This window comes from Chiroxiphia lanceolata, chromosome 6, assembly GCF_009829145.1.
Source record: "Chiroxiphia lanceolata isolate bChiLan1 chromosome 6, bChiLan1.pri, whole genome shotgun sequence".
Classification (NCBI taxonomy): Eukaryota; Metazoa; Chordata; class Aves; order Passeriformes; family Pipridae; genus Chiroxiphia; species Chiroxiphia lanceolata.
Window position 1 is genome coordinate 30,064,114 of NC_045642.1, and position 23,777 is coordinate 30,087,890.

At 42.5% G+C, this 23,777-nt stretch overlaps 1 protein-coding gene and 1 long non-coding RNA gene across 9 annotated transcripts in view; one reads left to right on the forward strand and one right to left on the reverse strand.

Moving 5' to 3' along the window:
- The window catches only part of SUSD6 (sushi domain containing 6), a 111,385-nt gene that overhangs the window by 18,729 nt on the left and 68,879 nt on the right, over positions 1–23,777 (reverse strand). The gene's annotated exons all lie outside the window — the stretch shown is intronic.
- On the forward strand, positions 724–5,194 carry LOC116788292. Its single transcript, XR_004357585.1, has 3 exons — positions 724–886; positions 3,059–3,187; positions 3,362–5,194. It is a non-coding gene; the product is annotated as an uncharacterized LOC116788292 (long non-coding RNA).

The following is a 23,777-nucleotide window of genomic DNA, read 5'->3' on the forward strand; positions in this document are numbered from 1 at the left end:
CACATCCAGAAAAAGTATCCAAAATAAACAGAAAATATCCCCATCTTCCAGTTACCTGTCCCTGCTATGGATACTTTAATTTTCAACTTGGAAAATTTGTGTGTGCATCACTTCAGTACAGCAGAAGGAACTGCAAAAGCTACTACTACATTACTTCTGGCAAGGACCTTCCAAAGAGCCCCAAACTCTCTAGGACACCCTTGAGAGTAATCCTTCCCCTCTACTCCCACCTTCAGTCTGGGTCCTGTCACAGCTAAATGGGTGGTCTGAAACACTAGCTGCATCTGAAGCCATACAATGCTTTTTCACAATAAAAACCTGACAGCCTGATGCTGTCAGCAGGCTAGAAGTACAAGTCAAAGAAAGCAAGAATGCCCACTTCAGCTTCTATAGGGTCTGGCAATTCTAGTAGAGTGCTGCCCATGGATCCCACTCAGGGCTGATACCGAACATTAGTTTCACTTAGGAAGGAATTGAATGAATTTGCTAGCAAAGAGCTCTGGCCCTATGTGCTAACAGGAGAAGAAACATTGTTTTCTCTCCTTGCAGAGTTTCAGTTCTTGCCAGCAGGACAAGACCTCTTCACCGGACCTCTCCACTAATCTCCTGGTTATTTAGTAAGCCAACAAGGAAAGAATTTACCCCTTCCTTTGCCCAGTTCTTGGATATACTCCCAATCTCTGTCTCTGGTACTCAGAGAAGCATGAATGTGACCCAACCAGATAACAGTGTCACTACTGTCCTTACCCACAGCAGCAGGGTAGTCAGCCACAGTGAGAAGCTGACTGAGCAGCTTCTTGAGCAATAACAAGCCTCCAGTGCTGCAGACAAACTACAGTGCTTCAGCTCACACCTAAAGGACCACACTCTTCAAGTTTTCATGCAAGTAACTACCTTATTTGTTTGTCTGGGGGCTTTTGGGGGTTTGTTTTAGTCTGTTTTGTTTGTTTTTTTGGTTTGGTTTGGTTTTTTTTAAACTTAGCTTTTCCTCCTAGAGAAGGGGTTGTCTTAAACCTTTCCACATTTGCTAGGGTAGGACAGATCCCTACCTAGCATATGATGAACTCAAACTCCACTACCCACTGAGAGAAAACAACCTGCAAAGTAGCACCAAAACTAAAGGCACACATACAACTGGCACACATAAGTTTTCAATAGCAAGCACTTATTTTATAAACCCTTCCTAACTAGCAGACAGGAAATTAACTGTCCAAGTTAATTGGTTTTCTCATGTCAACTTCACTTCATCTCCAACACGCTGAAGAGTCTCGGCTAAAGCTGGTTTGCTGCCTTGAGGAGAAAAAAGATTAAAAAAAAAATACATATATATACACCTATTTTATTCAAACAACATGCAGCTATCTGTCATGTTCCTGTAACCCAAACCTCCTGCTGTGTCATTCTCTGGGCAATCAGGGGAAAAACACCATGGCTGCAGTGACACCGTGACTGCAGAACAAAAAAGTCCACAAATTTCTCTTCCAGTCAGGAATTTTTCTCCTTAAACCAGGGCCTTCAGTCACACAAGATTTTCTTCTGCCTGAGGCAGGACTGGTGTTTGGCTCCACAAGTTTTCTGCAGTGGGGGATGATGAGGGAAGATGACTAGCCAGCTTTGCTCTCAGTGTGAAATCCAGACAGGCAACATCCTTGATCTTCCTCTTCCCTTGTGCATACAAGCCACCCTATAAACAGCAGAAGCTGCTTTTGGCAGCCCCTCCCTCAGCAGCAATTTGGTTTTAGTAAGAAGCAAGTCTGTTACCATTTCATACCCCTTTTAGACTAATTTCCTCAACTAAAGACCATCTTTTACCAAAGCAAAAACCACTTCCGAGACAGTTGGTCTGCAGAGAAAAGGCACCTTGGTAAGTTTTGATCAACAGCACTGCTGCGCCCCACCCACACCTTCCTTCCTGTTGAGAAAGCAATGACGGGGATGTGCTTTACTGGTAGATAGAAAAGCAGTCACCTCCACCCACATTCCCCAGCATGAGTGCCAGATCCATTTCTGAGTGCTAAATATCTTCAGATTTCCACCTAACCATGTTTGCGTGGATACACTCAAAAGCTTTCAGCACAGCAGCTTCTTACTATGCACCCTCTGCTCCTGCATTGTCCTCCCCATGTGGAGAACAGGAATTAGTATTAGGCTAGGAAATGGCTCACCAAGTATTTCAGGGACAGTCACTGCTTGTAACAGCAGGTTTGTGCTGAACACAAAGGGCCACGTGCTTTAGACCAGAATTTCACTTGGCAGCCTGTCTCTGTGAAGCACAACAGTGACCTGCTGTGGGAATAATATTTGAGATTTTACCCTCTTCCAGCATCTTGGGGACATTTTTTAGCCCATGGAATGAAATTCCAACACAAATGCCTCCTACAGTCACTAGAAAGGCTTATCCCTAGAGGACAAGTGGGTCACTCCTAGTTGAGGTGTAGCATGCTTTGTTCCTCCTTTCAGGTAGCTCAGGGTGTTGGTGGGGGTTTTTTGTTTATTGCCCACAAGTCTGCTAACCTTTGTATTTTAACTATACAAATACAGTAGCTGCAGATACAAGATCTAAAAAGGGACCCAGACTGAAGCTGTCCTCTGCCAGCTGGCAACAGTTGAGAATTTGGTGTGTTTCTAGCTGGAGACAGCATTTACTCCATAAAAGACAGATTACCAGATGCCCGGGTTTTCCACTGGTCTGTAATTTCTGGGGTGGAGATGGGGACTGGAAACAGGAGAACAGATTTTGAACCTTTTCCTTTTCAGCACTCTGGCTTTCTCTAGCACATGAGCAGATGGATCATTTCCCAGAGGGATCCAGCAGCTGCTGGCGGGGCCCAGTCACAACAGCTGAGGCTAAAGGACCTCTTTATATTTAACTTACAGAAGGCAGAAGTCATTGAAAGGCCTCCATTGTGAGCACACACACTTCTCACCGACTCTGCCCCTAAAATATTTTAAGCCTCCCTAAAAACACACTGCAAAACATAACCCTCTTTGGGCTCTGTGTATTAAGCAGAAGCCAAAGTCCACTGAAAAATAAGCTCTCTGTCTTTACTGGCTCCAGATGCTGCTTACTCTGAAGTCAACGACAGAAGAGCAAACTGAGCAGGACTGGAGTTTTCACAGGGAAATTGCAGTTTCCTCAGCAAGGGCATACTCTGAAGAGGAGGCTTATTTTATTTTATGTCATAATGTGAGTAAATGAGAAGAACAAAGCAAAGAGATTTGTATATACAATCATATAGCTCTGCATTTATATAATTAGACACAAGCATTTACAATGTGTACAGTAACAGGCACCCCTCACAGTCATCCCATACACACCAAAGCTGCCTTTCTTCCCCCCCCTCTTTTTTTTTTCCCTTAGGACAAGGGAAGAAAAAGCAAGGAAGAAAAGACTCTAATTGCAGCCTTCCACCAATGCAGTCGCCATCTGGTAACTCAAGAGACACATGGAGCTGAATTATCTTAATTAACGTGTTACGAAAGTATTTAAAAAACTCTATGCTTATTAACACTCAGCTGTGATTAGCCAACCATGGAGGAAGCCTCCTAGTGCAACATTAATTATGGGTCTTGTCTGTCTATTAGAAATATGATTTTTTTTCCCCAGTAGTTTATCTCTCTCCTAAAATAAAAACCATTAGCATCAAAGCTTGCTCTAAAATGCAAATTATATTTACATTTTACAAGAGTCAAAATGTTTAGGCTATATGAAGCTGCCACTGGTGCTTCTACAGTGATACAGATTGTCTAGATATAAAATGTATTTCTCTATGCCCCTTAGAAAGCCTTGCTTCAGTTAAGCAACTCCCACTCCCACTGAAATTTTAGCAGAAAAATACAGTTTTATACCTTTCTTTCCCCTTCCAAAACAGGACAGACTTTGCTGTATGCTAGGCAGTTGAAAAACCAAGACACAAATTCCAGGGCTAACAAAAACCGCAAGTGCGAAAGGAAGCTTTCTGCGACAGAAAGCAGCAACCCAAACACAACTGCACTCCAGCAGCAGATCTGCCTCCCCAGAAGAATGCTACTCACTATGACAACTGTATTATTTTCCCTGCAACAGGCCCACCTGTAACGTGGTCCCCTCAGATACATTCCCAAATGATTCAGCTTGACAGGCTCTGAGACTAACACTGCCAAGTTTTTCAGACTTGGCTCTGCGTTATGTTTGTACAGGGCTGGCTGCAGTGGGGCTCTCATCCACACTAGGCATCCTGAACATCAGGATAACACCAAATTATAAGACAACAACCTGGTGCTTTTAAACAAAGCCAGGATTGATAAATTATTTTGGGAAACACTAACAAGGAGGAAGAAACAAATCAGAACAACTGCAGAAATATTTTTAAGATCTTCTGATAAAGTAATCTTATAGTTGCACATACACACACACACACACACACACACACACAAATAAATTAAAATTGTTGTTGATGTATGTGGAAGCTCACAAAGCTTGCTCAGGTCCAGTAAAGATGAAGACCAAATGACCAGTACTTTACAGCATCCCATATTGCCAGGACAGCATAAATAATTTGTATCTGGGCTGCACCTGAGTCAGCAATACAGTGGCCCCAGAAAAGCCAATGTGATACAGAAACCTGCTCTCACCTATGGGCACAGCACAGCTTTCCAAGTGGCCCACATTTCATTTGCTTTTGTTTTCCAAGGCTGCTTCCAGCCTCCCTGTGCCTTCTTCCAACTCCTCCGTAATCACTTCCACATGTTCCAAGAAGGAAATAAGCAAGTGCTGTAATAACACTTTGTGTAATGAGCAGGGTCCCAGATTCTGCTTTTGAAACCCAAAGCCCACTGTTGTAAGTAGCCTTATGGATTCCTCCCCCTTCAAAAGCTGGATTAGGAGGGTCTCTCTAAGATAGCTGCATATGGGTTTTTGTTTGAAATTCTGATTATCAGGAAATATAAAGGGTGCAAAAGTGTTTGCCACATGGGGCAAAGGCAGCTAACAATCACTGGGGCCTCTCTTCCTCTCACTGACAGCTCTTTCAATTCTAAATCTTACTTTATATTGCAACAAGGAGGAGAATATTTAAAAAGATTAAGAACTGTCAAAATAATTTGACAAAAAAGGAACAGATAGCTGTGCAGGAACTTACTTATATCACACAGCTTTGATTTGTCATCTTGTCCTGATCACTTGTTCCCAAAATCCTACAAAATTAAAAACTGGTCGCAGGAGCAACCTGCACATATACTCTGTTGTTTCTTTGTTCCTAGGTGGGTTTTTAATTTGCATACAGTAATACACCAAGGGTGTTTTTTTAGGATAAAAGTCTGACACACACTGTGGGGCTCTGGTATCATGAAAAACATGACTCTTCAGCAAAAACAATGAGACAGTATAGGAAAAAGCATAACTATGTTGTTCAGCATAATATGATGCTCATGCTGATTTTGGACACCAGGTTTTGATACCACAGAGATGACTGATCTGCACTGACTGGTCTTTTAAGGTCTGACTGAAATAAATATAGCCCCTCTACTGATGTTAGGTGAGGACATACCTTCAGGATACAGAAGAGTAAAACTCGTCTCTACCAGTAAAGTGACAGGAGGCCTTCAATTTAGCAGTGCCTCAGGAGGCTTAACTTTCTTGTGGATTTCCATATGATTATAAAACACTTCCACTCCTGAAACTTCAGCCTAGTACAGCAATTAGGTTTCTTTCTTCAATAAGGCCTTAGAAGTTCTTGCTATGGCAGTTTCCCACAATATGTCCCTGTCGTGGACTCCAGCATGGCCAGTCAAGCTCTGGATGGCACATATCACCTGGCTGGTAACACTAACAGCAGTAGTGTTCTACATTGCTTCCCTTCCACTGTGAGGTGGAACTCAGGCAGACACCACCAAACAACACAACAATAGGCTTCCCCTTACCCAAGAGGCAGCCCATGCCCACCTTCTAACCCCAGTTCTGCTATGGTTTATTCTGAGACTTGACACAGATCATTGCACAGTCATGAATCTGCTCAAGAGGCAGTCCTAAATTCCAAAGGGACATGGGAATCTCTGAAATAAGAATTTTTGAGTTTAGATACACTAGACAAGTCACTTTAAAGCTCTGACCTGGTAGGCCCCCTTCATTCACTAATGAGCCTTTTGCAGCTGATTCATTTTTCATCCTTTCAGTAGCAGCAGCTGTTGCCTCTGACTCAGCCTATCCAAAAAGTACTAATTTGGAAGTTTGGCCAAGGCTGATCTAGTAATGGCATGCACACAGGAGATCACTGCGTGCTAAATGCTGTTCCACTTTCACCTGTGTGGAAACTGAACTGGGAAGCTCAGAGCCCTGGGTTACTTTAAGCTTCCCTCTGAGGTAAGTCTACTGACAGCTTTGCTAGAGAAAGGTTGGTGAGGACAGTGATCCCGAAACCTCAATCTGATACGCCAACAAACGGGAGAATACTTTTTTATCCTGCCATGCTATATATCCTCTAGCTTTTGGCACTGCTCAGGATCTTGAACCCAACAGAATCTAATATCTGGGCAGATTTTTTTATCCTTTAAGAATGACTCATCTGTGTCATGGGACTTGTCAGAACAAGCACTCAGTTAATTTACCACTGGCTGGGCAGAACTGCAAAGATTTATTAGCCCTGTCTCGTTGGAAAGCCTCTCTCTTAAGCACATTTCATATTTTCACTCTAGATGTGGTAGGTTAGCTGAAAGTATTAAGTCATCTTTTTTACTGGCTTTAGAGGAGCTCAGCACCACAAACAACTTCTCTGCAGAGTCCGGTGGGAAAAAAAAAGAAAAAACCAAAACAAACCACTTGATCACTCTTCAAGTCATCCTATTCTATATAGTGACAGAAGTACTCCACATGACAAACTTGGCTTTTCCAGAGACCTCAAAGTCTTACAGACTCCCACTTATGCAAGTTCAATCATTCTGAGCTACACTTGCTTGAACCAATTAGCTGATACAGACTCAATCCAGACTCTAGTAACTCAAGAGCTCTAAGACACACAGAGTGAAGCTGAAGAACTACTTTTCAAAGAAAAGTAAGAACTAAGGCCTAGGCAGAAGGGACCCAGGCCTAGAGAAACGTACCACCGATAACTAAGCTGAGGTTTTGCCTCCCTGCCTCAACTTGCCCCTTCAGAGGGGTTTCTTGTCTGCCCTTGTGAATATATGGTTTAAGTTAGTTTGGAGCACTCGATGTGATGATTTAAGGGTTCTTGTCAGCCATGTAATTATTTTTAATAACAAAGACTTACAGATTAATTTGACTGCTTTACTATTCATGTCTTCCTTTTCTATACCAAGAGAGCCAACCCAGAAGGCAGGATTTCACAGTTCAGTAGTTCTTCCACACAGGTCTCTCTGGCCAGGAGTTTACTTCAACCTATAACGTCATAAATACGACTATCATATGGCTGAAGATCCATATGCTGCATTACCATCTTGCAGTGCTACTGTCTGTTTTCTTCTCCACTTCTGCTTCTTGTATGCCAACTGGGGTTTTTTTATATTATTTGTGACATTTCATTAAGTTTCATTTATTGTTCTGAGGCGTTTATTTGCTCAGCATTCTCAAGTGGCTTCCTTCAGCTACATATTATCTACACAGCATCACCAGTCATGTCAGAGTAGTTCTTGCTAAACCAGCATGAGTATTTCTCAGGGCAATGTAATTTAACAGGATAACAACAGTGCAAAAATGCTAGATTGAGTTTTGGTTACAGAAAGTACCAAGAATCACACCTCAGTGACTGCACTTTACCTGGATCATTCCTGTCTCTGACAGACCAAGCCTGATTGATACTATTATCATTTCCAGCCAGCCTGACCTTGGGGTCTAGGACAGGGCCTTATTGAAGAGACTGTTGCAGCCCAGGTTCTTCCAGACATTTCAGTTGATTGGCAGATGCTGTTACAAAACCGTGTTTCCTTGAATACCATAAGATCCAAAACAACAACATGAAACCGTTTTGCTTGTTCTCCTCTGCACCTTCCGGCCAGCATTTACTTTCAAGTTCCTCCTGAGCTTCTTAGTTTTTCCTCCTCCTTTCTAAAGTCCTACTGTTCCTCCTCACAGCCATCCTCCATCAAATGTGTATGAGACAATTCCTGCTCAGCTCCAGCATTCTCTTGCGTCAGACAATAATTTCAACTCCCTAGCTCCATCAGAGATAGTGTGGTTAGCTGGGGCTTGGGGGGTTGTTTTGGTTTTGTGTGGGGTGGGTGTTTCAGGTTATAGGTTTTTGGAGACTTTTTAAAAATTTATCTACAAGGACAGCTTTTGTACATTTTGTACATTTCAGCAACATTTAAGTAAAAATGTAGTGGATATATCCACTACATCACTACTTGTGCCTTGTTGTCTAAATTGTCAATCCAGCAGGACAACATTTTAAATTTGGTTTCAAGACCTGTAGAACCATCTTATCTTCAGAGAGGCTTATGAGAATGAAATGCTGATTTTACATTATAAAATGTCATTATAATAGCTCAATCCTGTGATATTCTGAGAAAGAGGATGAGGTGGGAAGGCCAGATTATTCAAAAAACCCCCAAGTAACTATTTAAAGGATTTATTTATTTATAGGTTCATGATTCAGAGAACAAAATCCCTTCCACTAACCCTGGTCAACACAGAATACATATGTATAGACATTGATCTAGCAGGCAGATTTCACAGCCACCACCTGACTCAGGCTTTGGAAGGGAAACAGTAAGCAAGAGTGACCAAGACAGTAGGAGAAGTTATAGCCTGTCAGTTAAAAACAACACAATCTTTCCCAAATCATGCAAGAACAAAGCAGTTTCAAGTTCCTTATACAGAAAAAAAAGAGTATTTCAGATGCTCCCCGAGAAGAGAATGCAGTACAGGAAGCTGTTGCAGCATGCCTGAATGCCACAGGAAGCACAAAAGGGGAAAATTCCTGAGTGTTCCCAGCTTCCTCAGAGCTGGGGCCAGAGCTCAGAGGAATGCTGAGACCACCACCCTGGTGAGCCCTCAGACTCACATTACAGCTGGACTCAGATCTGCCTCCCATGTCATCACACGAACACACAATGGCAGAATGGTAGGAAGCAAGCATCCAAATCCCAGCTCTTCCCCAGTATCAGTGCTCCCATCTAATACTCCCTCAACCTAGGGAAAAAAAAAACAAACAACAAAACAATCAAAAAACCCCAAAACCCTGGATCTGTTTTTGTCCCCCCTAAGAGTACTTATATGACAAAAGCTTAAAACGGGAGAAGGCAGAGGTTATGCTCCCTTGTTCTACAGACCCAGTTGCTGAACATGCCTTACACACACCTTCCTGGTCCTCACTTGGCTTCTGCCAATCAGTCCTGACATGAGGCAGATGCAGGCCCTGCCCACTGACTCAGCAAGCCCCATATCTGTGAGGAGGCAGCTCACAAGCAGATTGTTGGACACTTTCAAGAAAAACACAAGATCCCTCAACACATGGGGCAGCCCACATCCTAACAGCTGACCTCATGCATGTTCCCAAATCACATTTTCAGGGAGCTGAAGAAAGCCTCTCCTACATGAGACTCCCCAGACAGAGGGTTCAATTCAGGCTCAGTTAGTTCTGAGGCACCAAACATCCACACAAAGCTGGAAGATATGGCACAGGCCTTTCAGGAGCTCTGCACCCTTCCAGAAAGGCAGCTGAAGGGTAGGCCAGATGTGAGGCCACTGACTTCAGACCACTCTGTCAACTACATCTGAACACTTCCCATGCTAATTAATTCAACAACCCTACTGCCATTCCCAGATCATCATCTAGCCCTACATCCATGTGCCCTACGAAATTCAGGGCCTTTCTACATTCCATGAATTCTCTGAACTAAGAAATCTCTCTTCCTCATTTAAACATTCATCAGTTAATGCAGTTTTTCTTTCTCCCTGCAGCACATGTTTAAATTTCTCCCATCACACCTTCTGGATTATAATTCAGTAGAGAGGCAATAAACCACCAAGTGTTATTATGGCCAGATGAAGTGTATCAGTTGATGAAAATGAAGACCCCAGACACAGTGAAAATAAACAGTACACAGAGTGTCCCTACACCAATTGTTTCTGAGATGTAGTAATTCTATGCCAGGCTGATGTCTCTTCAGCTACTCAGGGTAGCTCAGTTTACCAGAAAGTTTGGCAAAAATGCTCAGACAGTGGTTATAGCTTTCTTGGTATAGGAGTGAAAGCTTCCCATGTAACTTTGAGATCTATTTACTGTATGGTTCAATCTCTTTCCAGTTTGTAAAGTTTCTCACAAAAAGGAAATGGAAGACTCAAAGAAATCATGCTAAAAATAGCAAAAATGCTGCCCCCCAGAGAGAGACGCACTTGGGAACTCTTCCAACTGTGTATGCAGACTCCTTGAGAACAAAATCTTATGCCTGAGAACTAATGGGAAAAAACAGCTTGGAGGGAAGTTATTTTGATGCTGATAAATTAACATCCAGACTGTAAAATACAGTACCAGAGAAAAACCAGGAGTCCAATTACTAAACTTATCAGTTACTGTTTTGTAACTGATTTCTTTTTCATACTGATACAGAAAATTACAGAGAATAGCACATGCATTTAATCAGAGAGAATAAGCATTACAGGCGAACAATGTAAACAGAAATCTGAGAGCTCCTTTACCCAGAGGTTTCCTGGGTTTTATTCATTTGTTTCCCCCTCTCCTCCATATGATTGGGGAAAATGATATTTGAAGTCTTTCAGGGGAAGGAAATAACAGAAAACCCACTGTATTAGTAGTAACGCAACAGGCACTGCAGAACCGCATTCAGCAGGCAGCAGGGAGCTACTAGGACAAAAGGCAGTAAAAAATGCCACAACTCCTTCTTAGAAACTTCTGGTAATTTTCCTTTCTTCCCATCTCCTCCACCCCCATACAATTTGCTCAGCACACAGGAGTTACTCTTTCGTACCAGATATATCACACAGACACTGTCAGAACTTTCTTCCTCTTGCCAACATAACTATAGTCAGGCTGTCCAAAGGCTGTTGCGTTCCATTTCACAGAGCTGATCACGTCAGACAGCCTGCAGAACAATCCTTTATTCTGCCCCTCGTCCATTCCCTGTCTTTTCTATTCACTTTTTAGAAAAGGCTACTTTAGCCACACTTAGCATGAGGATGCTACTCACAAGAACAGCTATATGCTGGCAGTTGACATGGAGAGCAGAGGACAATGCTCCTAGGAGACAGCTCAGCTTCTGTGGAAAGTAACTCAAGTTTGGGAAAGAAGGGAGAAGTGCTAAAAGTTCCTGCTTCCCAACTGGACTTCCTCATAATAATCTGTATCTTTCATTAGGGTATTAATGAAATACTTAACAACACAATTTAAACATACAAGGGTCTCTCCTCCCAAATCACTGCTTACTGGTCAGAGCACTCAACTGGAGTTTGACAACATGTCCTCCAGTTAACACCACATTCCTCCTGTGCAAGCACACAAGAGCCTTCTAAAATCTCACAAGAGATATGTTAGTATCAAAGTAGGAAAAGCCCTTTTCCAAAACCTCTGGATTAGATCTTTTCACCAAGGACCCAGGCATTTCAAAGTTACTATTTCTAAAACACATGATCAAGACCTGGCACTGTCAAGATATAGATTTTCTTCTCTCATAGTCAGCCAGCAACAAACCTCAAAATCGGTTCTTAGTTCTTAACCTGATGCTGCAATTGTGCAATGGACATTTTGTGGTTAAACACCATTATACTGTGCCAACTCTCACCAGAAGTAAAAGTGATTTCCCTAGAAATAGAAACAGATTTCAATGTCTGGAAAACTAGAGTTTTCCTCAAAAGACAGACCCACTGTTCTTCTCCATTCTCTTTTTCTTCAGATCTTGCCCAAGGACAAAGAGGGCAAGAGCCTCTCAAGCATTGGGATAAATCACTCAGATTATGACACTGGACCTTTTCCCCCCCCCTTTTTCTTTCCAGTTGGTATATTTTTATTAATAAGGAGGGTGGAAGTGTCTGCTTATATTAAATGCCATGCTCTACTTTCATAGCCCTGCCCCCACAAGCATCAGAACACTTAAAGGCATGAATGCAAATCACAGCAACCTAGTTATTGCACATCAAAACTGGCACTGTCACTCTTATTCTCAGGATAGAAGAGACAACCAGACAGCTGACATTTACTCTTTAGCTCACAGGGTAAACAGAAACCAAATCACAATACCTTTGCTGCTGCTCTGGAAGGACACTGATCCCACACTACCCTTCAACAACCATATTGTCAGGCCTAGATTCCTTTCTGCAGTAACTCCACAGGGAAGAGTCAGCTACCAACTGTACCAGTGTTTCCCTCTTAACAGCTGAGCTTTTTCGAGTTCTCTCCTCCTGCTCTTTTTAAACCCCTTATCAGTAACGAAAGTTACTGCGGTGCGTAGAACACACTCCAACAAGAGCACTCCTCTGTAACAGAAGCAGTTTGTGAATATATACCTTCTTGTTCAGAGGCACATACCTCTGCCAATTACAGAAACTGCTTGCACTGAAAAGCAAAAAGACATTCAAAGCTTTATTTTAACACAATTAAAGCAGTTTCAAAGTAAGAAGCTGTCATCATGTGGCAGGCAGAACAACATGGACCATTATTATCTGTTCTGAAGACCACTGCTTGGAAACATCTAGTCCCAGTCTAGCACATTTACTGGCAACAGATTTCCAGTCTAGACTTCACAAAAAGCTCCCAGAAAAGTAGTTTTCCCATAATGCTCCATTCTGATACAAGGTCATGTGGCTGCACGTACAAAATTTGGACATATTAAGTGACTTGCTCTCCTCAGTAAAAATGGTCAAAACCAAGGTTCATGGGAACGGGAACATAACATGGAAATCCTCTTGAAGAATCACATCTACTAGACTGTAGTGAGTTCCTGTCTAGAAGTGCAAAATACCTGCACAGTCAGAGCTATTCTGCAGTCAAGGAGATCTCCAGGGCTGCAGTGGCCCACAGGAACAGGAAGGATGGATTTACAAGAGGTGCTCCTTGGTCAAGAACGAACAGCTACTTCTGTCCTATGGCATCTGTATCAGACCCAGTTAAGGCCATGCTTGTTCCATTGCTGATCACCTGATGAGACTAACCAAACATGGCATGTTGCTTTCAAACACTACTCTTGATGCCTTGACAAAAAGGATTGCTTAGAAAACCACAAGAAAGTGTCTCACCATTGCTACATAAAACTGCTTTATTCAGCATACTATTTTCTAATAAATCATGCCCTGGGGAGCACTCACACTGGGGTTCATAATAATGCTGAAGACAATAGAAGAGCCTGTTGCTACTGGGAAAACTGGGAACATAGAAGCATCTTTCCAAGCAGAACTGCAGCTAGAGAATTAAGCTTCCTTCCATCAGTATTCAGGGCCTAGCCAGGTCTGGCAACACGATTTTTCTTGTCACAGAGTTGGACAAACTGGCAATACGAAGCTCTCTTGTACTCCTAGTAGACTTTTACTACTGACAGTTAGTCTTGTCTGGGGGTATATACCCACGAAGAAGAAAAGGCATATGGTATTACCTTGCCTTTCTGAAACAACTCAGAATGGGCTGCCACCACTGCAATTTGCTTAACTGAATGGATTTGAGTCTTCTTCCAAATGTTCCCTCAATCTGCTTACAGTCAAGTAACCTTTTGAAAAAACCATCTTCAGTGTCTCTTCATGGATTTCCAGATGTTACTCAGTTGCTCTGTTATTCAGTTATCTCATGCTACTTAGTTTTCATAGGAATTTTGCAGCTCTCCTTCACTAATGTACTGCCTATAAATTTAAGCAGCAGAATACTAAATCCCTCTTTCAAATTGTAAACACATTAGGCAAAATTTTCAGCAGTGTTTGCATGACTTGAGACATACTCTCCCAACTGATTACCAGTGGAACACAAGCACTTTGGAAAATTTCATTTGATGGTAAATGCACCCGACATCAGAGCCATCCCACCAGATATCTTCCTAACTTAAAGATACAATGCTATTTTTCTTCACTATTTACTTGCTTAGCTGCTATATCACTTTATAAGGACCCGTTCAAGCTGACAAAAGAACTAACAATTTAGTGGAATCTAAACTATACCATCTAGAAGTGAGGAATTTCTGACACAAACTTTATTGTAGAAAGATCCTTTTCTGGCATTCTGCCCCATCTTCTTTCTCCCACCTCATGCACTCTTGCCGCTTGTTATACAGAATCCCATTATTCTGGGCAGCTATTTCCTTTCCATATTTGTATCTACTTTATGCTGACAGGAACAAAAGAAAGAACAACTTTATTAAGAGGATCTCTTTGAAAGTCAGTATCTCACTTGCTTCCCTGCATTTAGAATTGCATCTTATTGCCCTGATTTCTCCACTCTCAATACATCAGAGGCATATTAATTCAGTTCTCAACATCTACTGACACAAGGCACTTGCAATAAGCAATATAGCAGTTAAGGTCTTATGTCTCCAATTATTTTTACTGAATTGCCTCTTCTTTTAAAATTTGCAGTCTTGTTAAAAGTACATTTGGAAAAAAGCCACAAGTTTGCTACTAGCTATTTCCAAGTAATTAAATTCATTAATCCAAACAGGGACCAAGGGAAATAAAACTACTTTCTCCTTCAAGCTTTTTCCCCTCCTCTTACTCCACAATAATTATAAATGCTCTTAACCCACTAAATATTACAACCAGCACTTATTCATTCTGCTTTTTGCTGTCCTTATCTTTCTCTTGCAAGCCTTAAAACAGTAATCGCCCTGAAACTGGAAAAGAATGAAAGAGGGTTCCTCCCACAGTAAATATAAAACTTGATCAACCCCTCAAAAATCAGGCTGTTTGTTGTTTCCTGCATTTTTAGTTCTTAGATTTTTTAGTTCACAGCATTCAGATTTACAGTTTTACTTTTTCTCCAGCCTGCTTCTATCATAATACTGAATATTTCATTTCTATCATCACTACAAGTGTTTTGAAAAGAAGATGCAGAAACTCACACATCCCAAAACCAGCCACACACAGATGCACAGTAGCTAAGTTTAACTGCAAATTCAAAAGCCTGTGCAACTAGAGCTGGTTGCACAGCAACTTGGTGACTAACTTCCTAAGGAGACAGCTGGCAGATTTGCATAGCTGTGTCTGCTGATGCATTTGCAGAGACAGAAAAAAGGAGAGGACAAGACACTTGAGGTTCTGTCACCCTGTGCTTTCTGCCCAGCACAGGGCACCCAGATATCCCACCTTCACTCAATGTAGGTTCAATTGAACATCTAATGTTTAAGACATTCCATCCTTGTTGTACTTTATAGACAGATGTGTGCTCTACAGAAATAAGCAGATTAGAACAGGCCTGGATATTGGTAGAGTTAGAAATATACTGAATAAGCACATACACATCTTGTCAGCAGCCACAACATTCCTGGAAGGAGTTGTGTATTAACACAGTGAAGTTAAATGCTTCCCTTTCTCAGCACACCAAATACCCTGTACTGTGTTTACAGAGGAAGCTACTTTTGCTCCTCCCTGATGCCCAGTGGGACAGATTATCTATGGCTCAGGCTGCAACTACAGCAATTCTTCCAGCCAGGCTCTGCCTGTTTGTCCCCGTGCAAGAGTTGTGAGTCATGGGAAAAAACCCAGCTCCCAGCAGCACCCAGCGCAAGGGACATCTATGACTCCATCAGCACTGCTTTGCAGAACCACTTGGGGAGCTATGCCCTATGTGAGCATGCAAGAGAAATCCTGATGGGCAGACACAAGGCCTGTGAACACTCCAACCTACACATAGTAACCAAAACACACCTTTCCCTTCCTCTTCAATACTACAATACACACAGCACTAGCAGTACATGGCTCCAAGCAACCACCAGCGTTTTCTGCTGCACACCCTCTAACTGTACTCACTCAAGTCAAGGGGCTCCTCTTATGGACACCATGGGCCAGCTAATAATTTTATGGCCCATATACATGGTTGGAGAGGTAGCACAAAATACTCCTGCCTCTCACTGGTAGACAAACAAGACAAATCCCTTTGTTCCCTTGCCCCAGGGACCAGACAACCAATCTGCCTGGCCTGACCTGTCATTTCTATATCTAATGGAAGTGGAGAGGAGATAGCAAACATAGGGATTTTCCACTAGAGCCCAGCATATCTAAAGCCTTAACACAAGTTTCCAGCACAAGTAGCATCAGAAAGGGAAAGCAAACTTAATGAAAAATGATCAACCGAATTGTAATCAGAGGTAAGGGTAATAAAACAGAGTTGCAAGAGTCAGGAGTTAAGTCTCACTACAGAATTTTTGTTGCTAAACAAAACCTTGTAAGAATACAATCACTTTTCCCAAGGAACCACCCTAAAATTCTGTGCCTGGGCACAGAACAGGTTTTTTGCCACCACAAGAGGTGTGGAAGGCAGATGATGAATAGGATGCATGTGTTCCCCATTTCCCTTGATTGAAATACACTAGACAAACTAGTATAACAACCATACCTCCTTCCTGTAAACATGACTTCAGGATACTTCTCTAGCATACAGCTGTGATCCCAACACAGACCCTTTAACTTTTCCATCAGGAAATTCTCAGGCAGTCACTTCCAATCAGCAAGAAAGAATGCTATCAGCGACAACTTCATATCTGCCAGCCCACATTAAGGCCAATAAACAACCAGTTTCCTCTCAACAACAACAATCCCCTTTTATCATGGTGTGGATACCTTCACCAACCCTTCAGGATCCACTGCAGGGGGAAAAATAGGCAGAGATAACCAGAAAGCAGCTTTTCAAGCCAAAATACCCTTCCCTCAGAACCTGGGGGTTGTGGTAATCCCCTTTTTGAAATGCTAATGTCATTACAACCATAGTAGCAGAAGACAAGCAGTGGGGCCTGGAGGGGCCTGGGTGACAGAGCCTCTGATGTGCCCTTACACAGATGATTTAAACTGGGCCTTTTGTAACTCTCCTTCTCAAAGCTCCCTGCCCGGCATCATGCTTGACAGGAGCTGCAGCTGCCATCCGACCCACCCTCCCGAGGAGCAGGGGTGCAAAGATCAACCTGATGAATTCATGCGTGTGGGGCTGGGGCTGGCGGCTGCAGCCTTGTGTTCTCCAAACGAGTACGCCAGGACAAAGATAGGCTCAGGGAAGACTTGAAAAAAGACAAAGCTGTTCTCTTGCTACTGCTGAAAAACAATTGCACAACAGTAAATATCATTACAACTGGTCATTAAACTGGGCACAACAGATATCAGTATAGGAGAGCACAGCTCAAAGGAACTAATCAAGATAAATACATCTATCCTTAACATGACAGGAAGCAGCTCAGCCTCAGGAAGGAACCCCTCCCATGGAGAAAGCTACTCCAAAAGAACAGAGAGCAGTCAACTTCCCTGGCAAAAGCAACTGGAACTAGCTGCTGTGGGGAGATCAGAGACCAGACTGAGCACAAGTTTCATCCTGCCACCACATGCTATGTAACAACTGACAGATGGTTACCAGAGGGCTTTCGTTTTGTTTTCAATTCCATGTTCAGTTTTCATTGCCTCTGATACCAGTCAGGGAATCAACAGGGAAAACAAACTTCACTGCAGTAGTGTTTCCTGCAACTTGCCATTTCCTACCATCTCCCAGGGAACCTCTCACTACAAGAGAAAAAGCAGACCATCACCACAATGGTTGAGAAGTAAATCAAGCTAAGTTTTACACCAGGTGAAATAACTGGAAAAGCAAATTACAGACTGAAACATTTGCCATTCACAAACACTGCTGCATTTACAGCAATTTCCAATTCACCATGAGATTGAGTGAAGCTACTCTAACACCACAGTCAAAGCCAGTGAAAGGAGGTGATTGTCCTGCTCTGCTCTGCACTAGTGTGGCCTCACCTTGAGTACTGTGTGCAGTTTTGGGCACCACAATATAAAGAAGACACCAAGCTATTAGAGAGCATCCAAAGGAGGGCAGCAAGGATGGTGAAGGGTCTGGAAGGGAAGCTTATGAGGAGCAGCCAAGGTCACTCGATCTGTTCAGCCTGGAGAAGACTCAGGGGAGACCTCATGAGGTCACCAACCCCATGAGGGGAAGCATAGGGGCAAGTATCAATCTCTTCACTCTCGGGAGTGACAGGACTTGAGGAAATGGCAGGAAGCTGAGTTGTGGGAGATTTAGGTTGGATATCAGGAAGATGTTTTTCACCAAGAGGGGTGGCTGGGCACTGGACCAGGCTCCGTAGGGAAGTGGTCACAGCACCAAGCCTGACAGAGTTCAAGAAGTGTTTGGACAATGAATGCTCTCAGGCACATGGTGTAACTCTTAGGGTGTCCTGTGCAGGGCCAGGAGTTGGACTCAATGATCTTGATGGGTCCCTCCCAACTCAGCATATTCTATGATTCCATCAAATAATATATAATAGCCCCAAATCCCTCTGCTGGAAAAGAAACCTTACAAGTTCAGTCATCTCACTGCTGCTTAGGTGTTTGAATTCCTACCTATAAAGAAGTAGCTGCATTTAAAGAGGAGGCCAGCCTCTACTGCCACAGAAAGAAGAAAGGTGACAGACCACTCTGGAAAAAGAGATGTGTTTGATTTCATTTCTGCAGGGTGCACACTGGCAAGCAGCTTTGAAATGCTGGTTTCAGTGGCAACATTTTAAAAAGAAAACCACAAAAGCTCCAGTTCTGCAGGCACTCTCCCTTGGTGCTACTAGCTAACCAAAGTCAGGAGAAAAATTTCCTCCATATGAAGCAACTAATTAAGTCAAGAGTTCAGCGCATGGAAACAGACTTAATGATAAGATGCTTCCCTGCTGTCAGAGGATGTAGAACAGACATTCATTTTCATCCTCTCAAATCTCTCCATGGCAGCTGATGCAGGTAAGCATGAAATACTCCTGACCTGCCACATAAAAGCGGCAAGTGGCCAGAGGTATGCAGTAAAATAGTTAGAGATTTGCTCACCTTGACTGCTGTCAGAGAATGAATCTTGTCACAATATCCCTAATTAGCAGCTCACATCAGTCCCTTTTTGTTTTACTAACAGCAAGAATCAAAGATGTTAAAAGCAGCCCTACCTGTGTACCACATGACATGCTGCAATGTCCCATTTCCCCCAGGCTGTCACCCCACTGCCTACCCAAGGACTCAACTCATACACAGGACTGAAAAGAGCCAGTTAAAGTGGAACCAAACATGACCAAGGCAATACTGACAGGAAAAATAAAGAAAAAAAAAAAAAGGAAAAAACAAAACACAAAAACAGTGCTCTGAAAAGTGCTCCAACCCTGAGGAGTCTCCACAGCTGAAGGCATATGCCAAGAGGCAGTCAGTTCTCCAGAGTGCTAAGAGGAGGCAGAACTCAGAGGAGCTAACCTCTTTCAGCACAGCACCCACACTGCACCTCCAGTGTGTTCACCCACTAGAGGCATGGCCTTACACCAGCAGACAAGAATCTGGCCCCCACTGCACACACCTCCTCTCCCACACAGCAGAAGTGCACCAACACTGCCTGCTAGTCTTGTGTTCTTCCTCTGCTTGTTTCACTACTGCTCCAGTGACAAAATTGAACAAGAATCCTGTACCAATAGAGAGCTCAGCTCTCCCAGAACCGTAAATCTCCTCCAAGTATTCCAAAAGTGGAGTCTAGCTTACTGAATGATATGGAAGAAACAGTCACCATCAGAGCACAACTGTCAACTTAAAGATAACATTCTGAGAAGTAAATGCAAATAAAGAGACAAAGTGGGAAGGCTCAAAGGTCAACCCTACTTTGGGATAATGGCAATAACATTTGCAGCAAGATTAGTTTGCTGGGAACAGCAAAGAAGCAGAGGACTAAAACAATAAAATTGGAAAAAGAAACTTACCACCCTTCATGGGTTTCACTAAGATTTGTACTCAAAGGCAAACTCATCACAGTTTGTGACTACGTTCAGATTTTTCAGCTTAGATATCAAAAATTAATAGTTTCCTCTTTTGAGAGAAAAGTGACAGTTGAACCTAAACACTCATATCCTAAAGCTTTTATCTTTTCTTAGTATCTTATAAACTAAGTCAATTACACCCAAGAAAGTGTTTACAATGAAACCTGAACATTGTTCTTCAGGAGCATTCAACTGTTACTTTTGCTAGGGAAAGCAAAAGGAGTGACAAAAGGGAAGTACTAGCTTTAGGATAATATATAGCATTACAGTTACTTTACATACTTTGCCTGTGCAAAAGAGAAGTAAAGATGTGCTGCAGCACAATGCGTAGCTCAGCTCAACTCTTACAGTACTGGTCATTTTCAAGAAGCACATCAGAAGACCTAAAACTTGAACTACTGGAGGCAGGTTACACAACAGGGGCATCCCTGGGGCTCCAAGTTTCAAAGATAGCTCTTCTGAAGATATAAGTGGAGTGGTCCCATAGAAACTGCTATATCAGCAACTGTGAGTTTTGTATGACACACCAGAAGCACATTCCTAAAGGCCTCTGCAGCATCAGCTATGTTTCCCAGAGATAAATCTCCAGCATGCTGGTGGTCCAGAATAAAGGCAACATCAGAATTCCCTAACCCACTCTAATATAATTTCATTCCACACATACAGTGACAGACAGACCCCACCATCAGCAAGGAGTGTCGACAAGGGTCAGGCAGCTTTAATAGGCTTATCTTCTTTACAAAAAGGGTTCTCTAGAGTGGGTGAAACAGATAAATGCAGGATGGGGGGAAGAGCAAAGCAGCTTTTAACTATAAAACCGAATACAAACTAAGAAAAGCTGAACTTTGAGAAAGTCAGATACTACTCTACACATGGCAGCAATTTCCACTTGAAATTCCTCCCTATATCTTCTTTCACACACAACTGCTATATGGTCTTCCACAGTTTCTCACTCCTCAGATCACCATCCATGACATTAGAGCACTTATAGGCAGGCACAGCCACTGCTCCAGTAACTGGCATCTTAACCCTGTTCTGCTTCTGCCTTCGGATTTCTGCATTGAAGCATCAGGCCCTGGAAGGAACACACGCTTTTTAACCGTGTAGTTCTTAAACTCTGTCAGTGTCTCACTAGTCAGTCCTGTGGCATATAGAAAAGCCTCAAAACCTTGATGTTGTAAAGGCATCCTCCTGCATTAAGATACTCTTACCTAACCCTTAAAAAATAAATACACATATATAGATATTTTACTAGAGTCCTCCCTCCCAAGGCCATACTATTCTCAAGCATTGTAATCCGCTTGCATAACTAAAACACTACCTTCTTTTAGGATTTGCACTTAACCACCAAGCCACTAATTGGCTTTTTAAACCACCAGGATATTTTTCACAACTCCACCTCTGGAAACATTCACCCTCCTGTTTTACTGCACTCCTGTCCCCCTGCTCTCCTTCCCAGAATATTATTCTCTACTGATCCTCATTCACCCTCAATCTATTCTATCACCTTCTTACAAATCTCCATTTGCATCTAGTCCTTTTCTATGCCTGCCGAGTCTCCAGACAGATCCATTTCCTTCAAGATATTGTAGTTCTACCTAAAACAGAAAAACTTCACCTGTTGTCTCATCAGTTGACACCTCTGCTGAAAAAGCAGAAGAAAAAGAAGTTGTCTAAACCACAAAATTGGTAAGATCACAAAACAATTTTATTCTCTTTCTGATGGACAGTTTTATGACTGCCTATGGGTATGTCTGACACAACATTCTTTATACATCTTGTTAGTCTTTCTCAGGACATAAAAAATATTCTTTCTAGCCAGAAAAGCACCAACAGCCTCTGACTTTCCAGTTATGACACTGCACACATCAAGGCTTACCCTGTTCCTTCCCTGTCTGTGACTGTGGCTGAGAACTCAAAACAACATCCACTAGAGGTGCTTATCTCACTACACAGCAAGGTAACATTTTTCAAATAAGACATACTTCTCCCTGTACTGACAAATAAAATACCTATCTCAAAAGCGGCAGCAATGTTTATTTCTGGTCTCAAACAAGAAAGATTTCTCCCAATTCAATTAAGATGACTGCTAGACCTAAAATGCAGAGCCCACAGGATTTCAAGATGCTCTTTTTTTACCCTACTGTTCAATTCTTTGGCTTCTGCTGCCACTGAAATGCTTTTTACTATGCCGAGGAGATAAATACACTTACCCTTGCATTCACAGCATGGTCCTATAGAGAAGGAACACAGGAGGCATCTCCATCCAGCACCAGCCATGCCAAGGTACACAAGCAATGAGGGACCACCCCCACAACCTCTAGAGACTAGACAGTCTTCTCAGCACAGGAACTCCAGAAGTTCCTCTCTCCCTTACATAATAAAAAGATCACTGTACTAGGCTGGGCCAAAAGTTCATCTTATTCTTCAAAAGTTTAGCAACAAGCCCCCTCTAGCTCAATCCACCTAGAACATCCTATAACTCATCTAAGCAGCCCCATACCTAAGGGGTTACTTCAAATCGCTTCAACAACATTTGGAAGCAAGCAATTCAACAGTCCTCCAACTCCAGTAAAACACTTTGCAGAGCCTCAGGGGAATTCCTGTTTGCAGAGGAAGATGAACACTTCCCAGAGGTTTCAGTTCATTAAAAGGAAAATGTGTTTTTAGATGCAGATCGGCACACACAGATAAGCAGGTACAACTTCTTGAGACAAAGCCATAATCCTGTCACTGGGTTCCAATTACTCTCACAAAGGTACCAACATTTCTGAGCTTGCTGTTCAAGTGCCTTTAGTATCCTATCCTATCCTACTCCTGACAATCAGCAGCTTGTTATGAGCAGTGTTTTAGCAATCCTCATGGAGACACAGATTGATGGGTTTAACACAGAGCCTTGACAGATTCAGCAACAAAAGCTGAAGACTCAACAGCTACAGCTTTTCACCTTGCCCTACCACTTGTTTCTTCCTTATCACCCATGTCAGATTGTTGAGGACATATCCACAGCTTTACACAACACACACCAGCTATTCCAGCAGTATTCACCCCAGGTTGAAGTTTGCCACAGTTCAGAGCAGATTTACTTCTTGCTCTGCCATCCCTGCTGCAGAATCATTAAACAGTTGGCAGCATAAACACCACACTGCTTGTGGTGCTACAGCTAAACATAAGGGCTGGAGAAGCAATGGCAGACATGGGTTAGACAGACAAAAAACATTCCACATATCCTAAAAACAATGTCTCAGTAGCAACGGTAACCAATGTAAGATTCAAAAGGGACAGAGGTAGGAAAGGAATTGTCAAATGGCACAAGGTGATAGCAAGCAAACTTTCTTCTATCGCAATGCCAGGACTTTTCCCATGATATGAGGAAGAAACTCAAACTCTTCTCAAATGATTGGCTCAAGTAGATAAAGAAGGACTCAGTGACAGAAGGAAGCTGAATAAGAAGACAGAGAAGTTTGCATCTTCAACCTTGCAGGTAGCAGTCAAAGGACACCAGGACAGTGATGAGTCAGAACCTGCGCTGTAGTTAACAAGTAATTTCTCTCAAAGAACAAATGTCGTTCAGCACCCCTTCTGTTTCCCTGTACAACGAAGTTCCTACCAGTTTCCATTGTTCTCATTTTAAACCAAGAAGCTAAGGTGAATTGGACCAGACAACCCTTGAGGTTTTTCCAAAAACAGCTATTTTCCTGCTAGCAACCATGGCCAAGAATTGAAAGCCCCTTAATACCATGTGTGTGTGATACCACTGTTCTTCTCAGGAGTAAAACTTAGACGTTGGATAAAAGCTGATGATTCAGAGGATTCTATAAGCTTAACTCCCACTTTCTAAAGACCAAAATTTGGTAGGTGGTAAAATTTCTCTC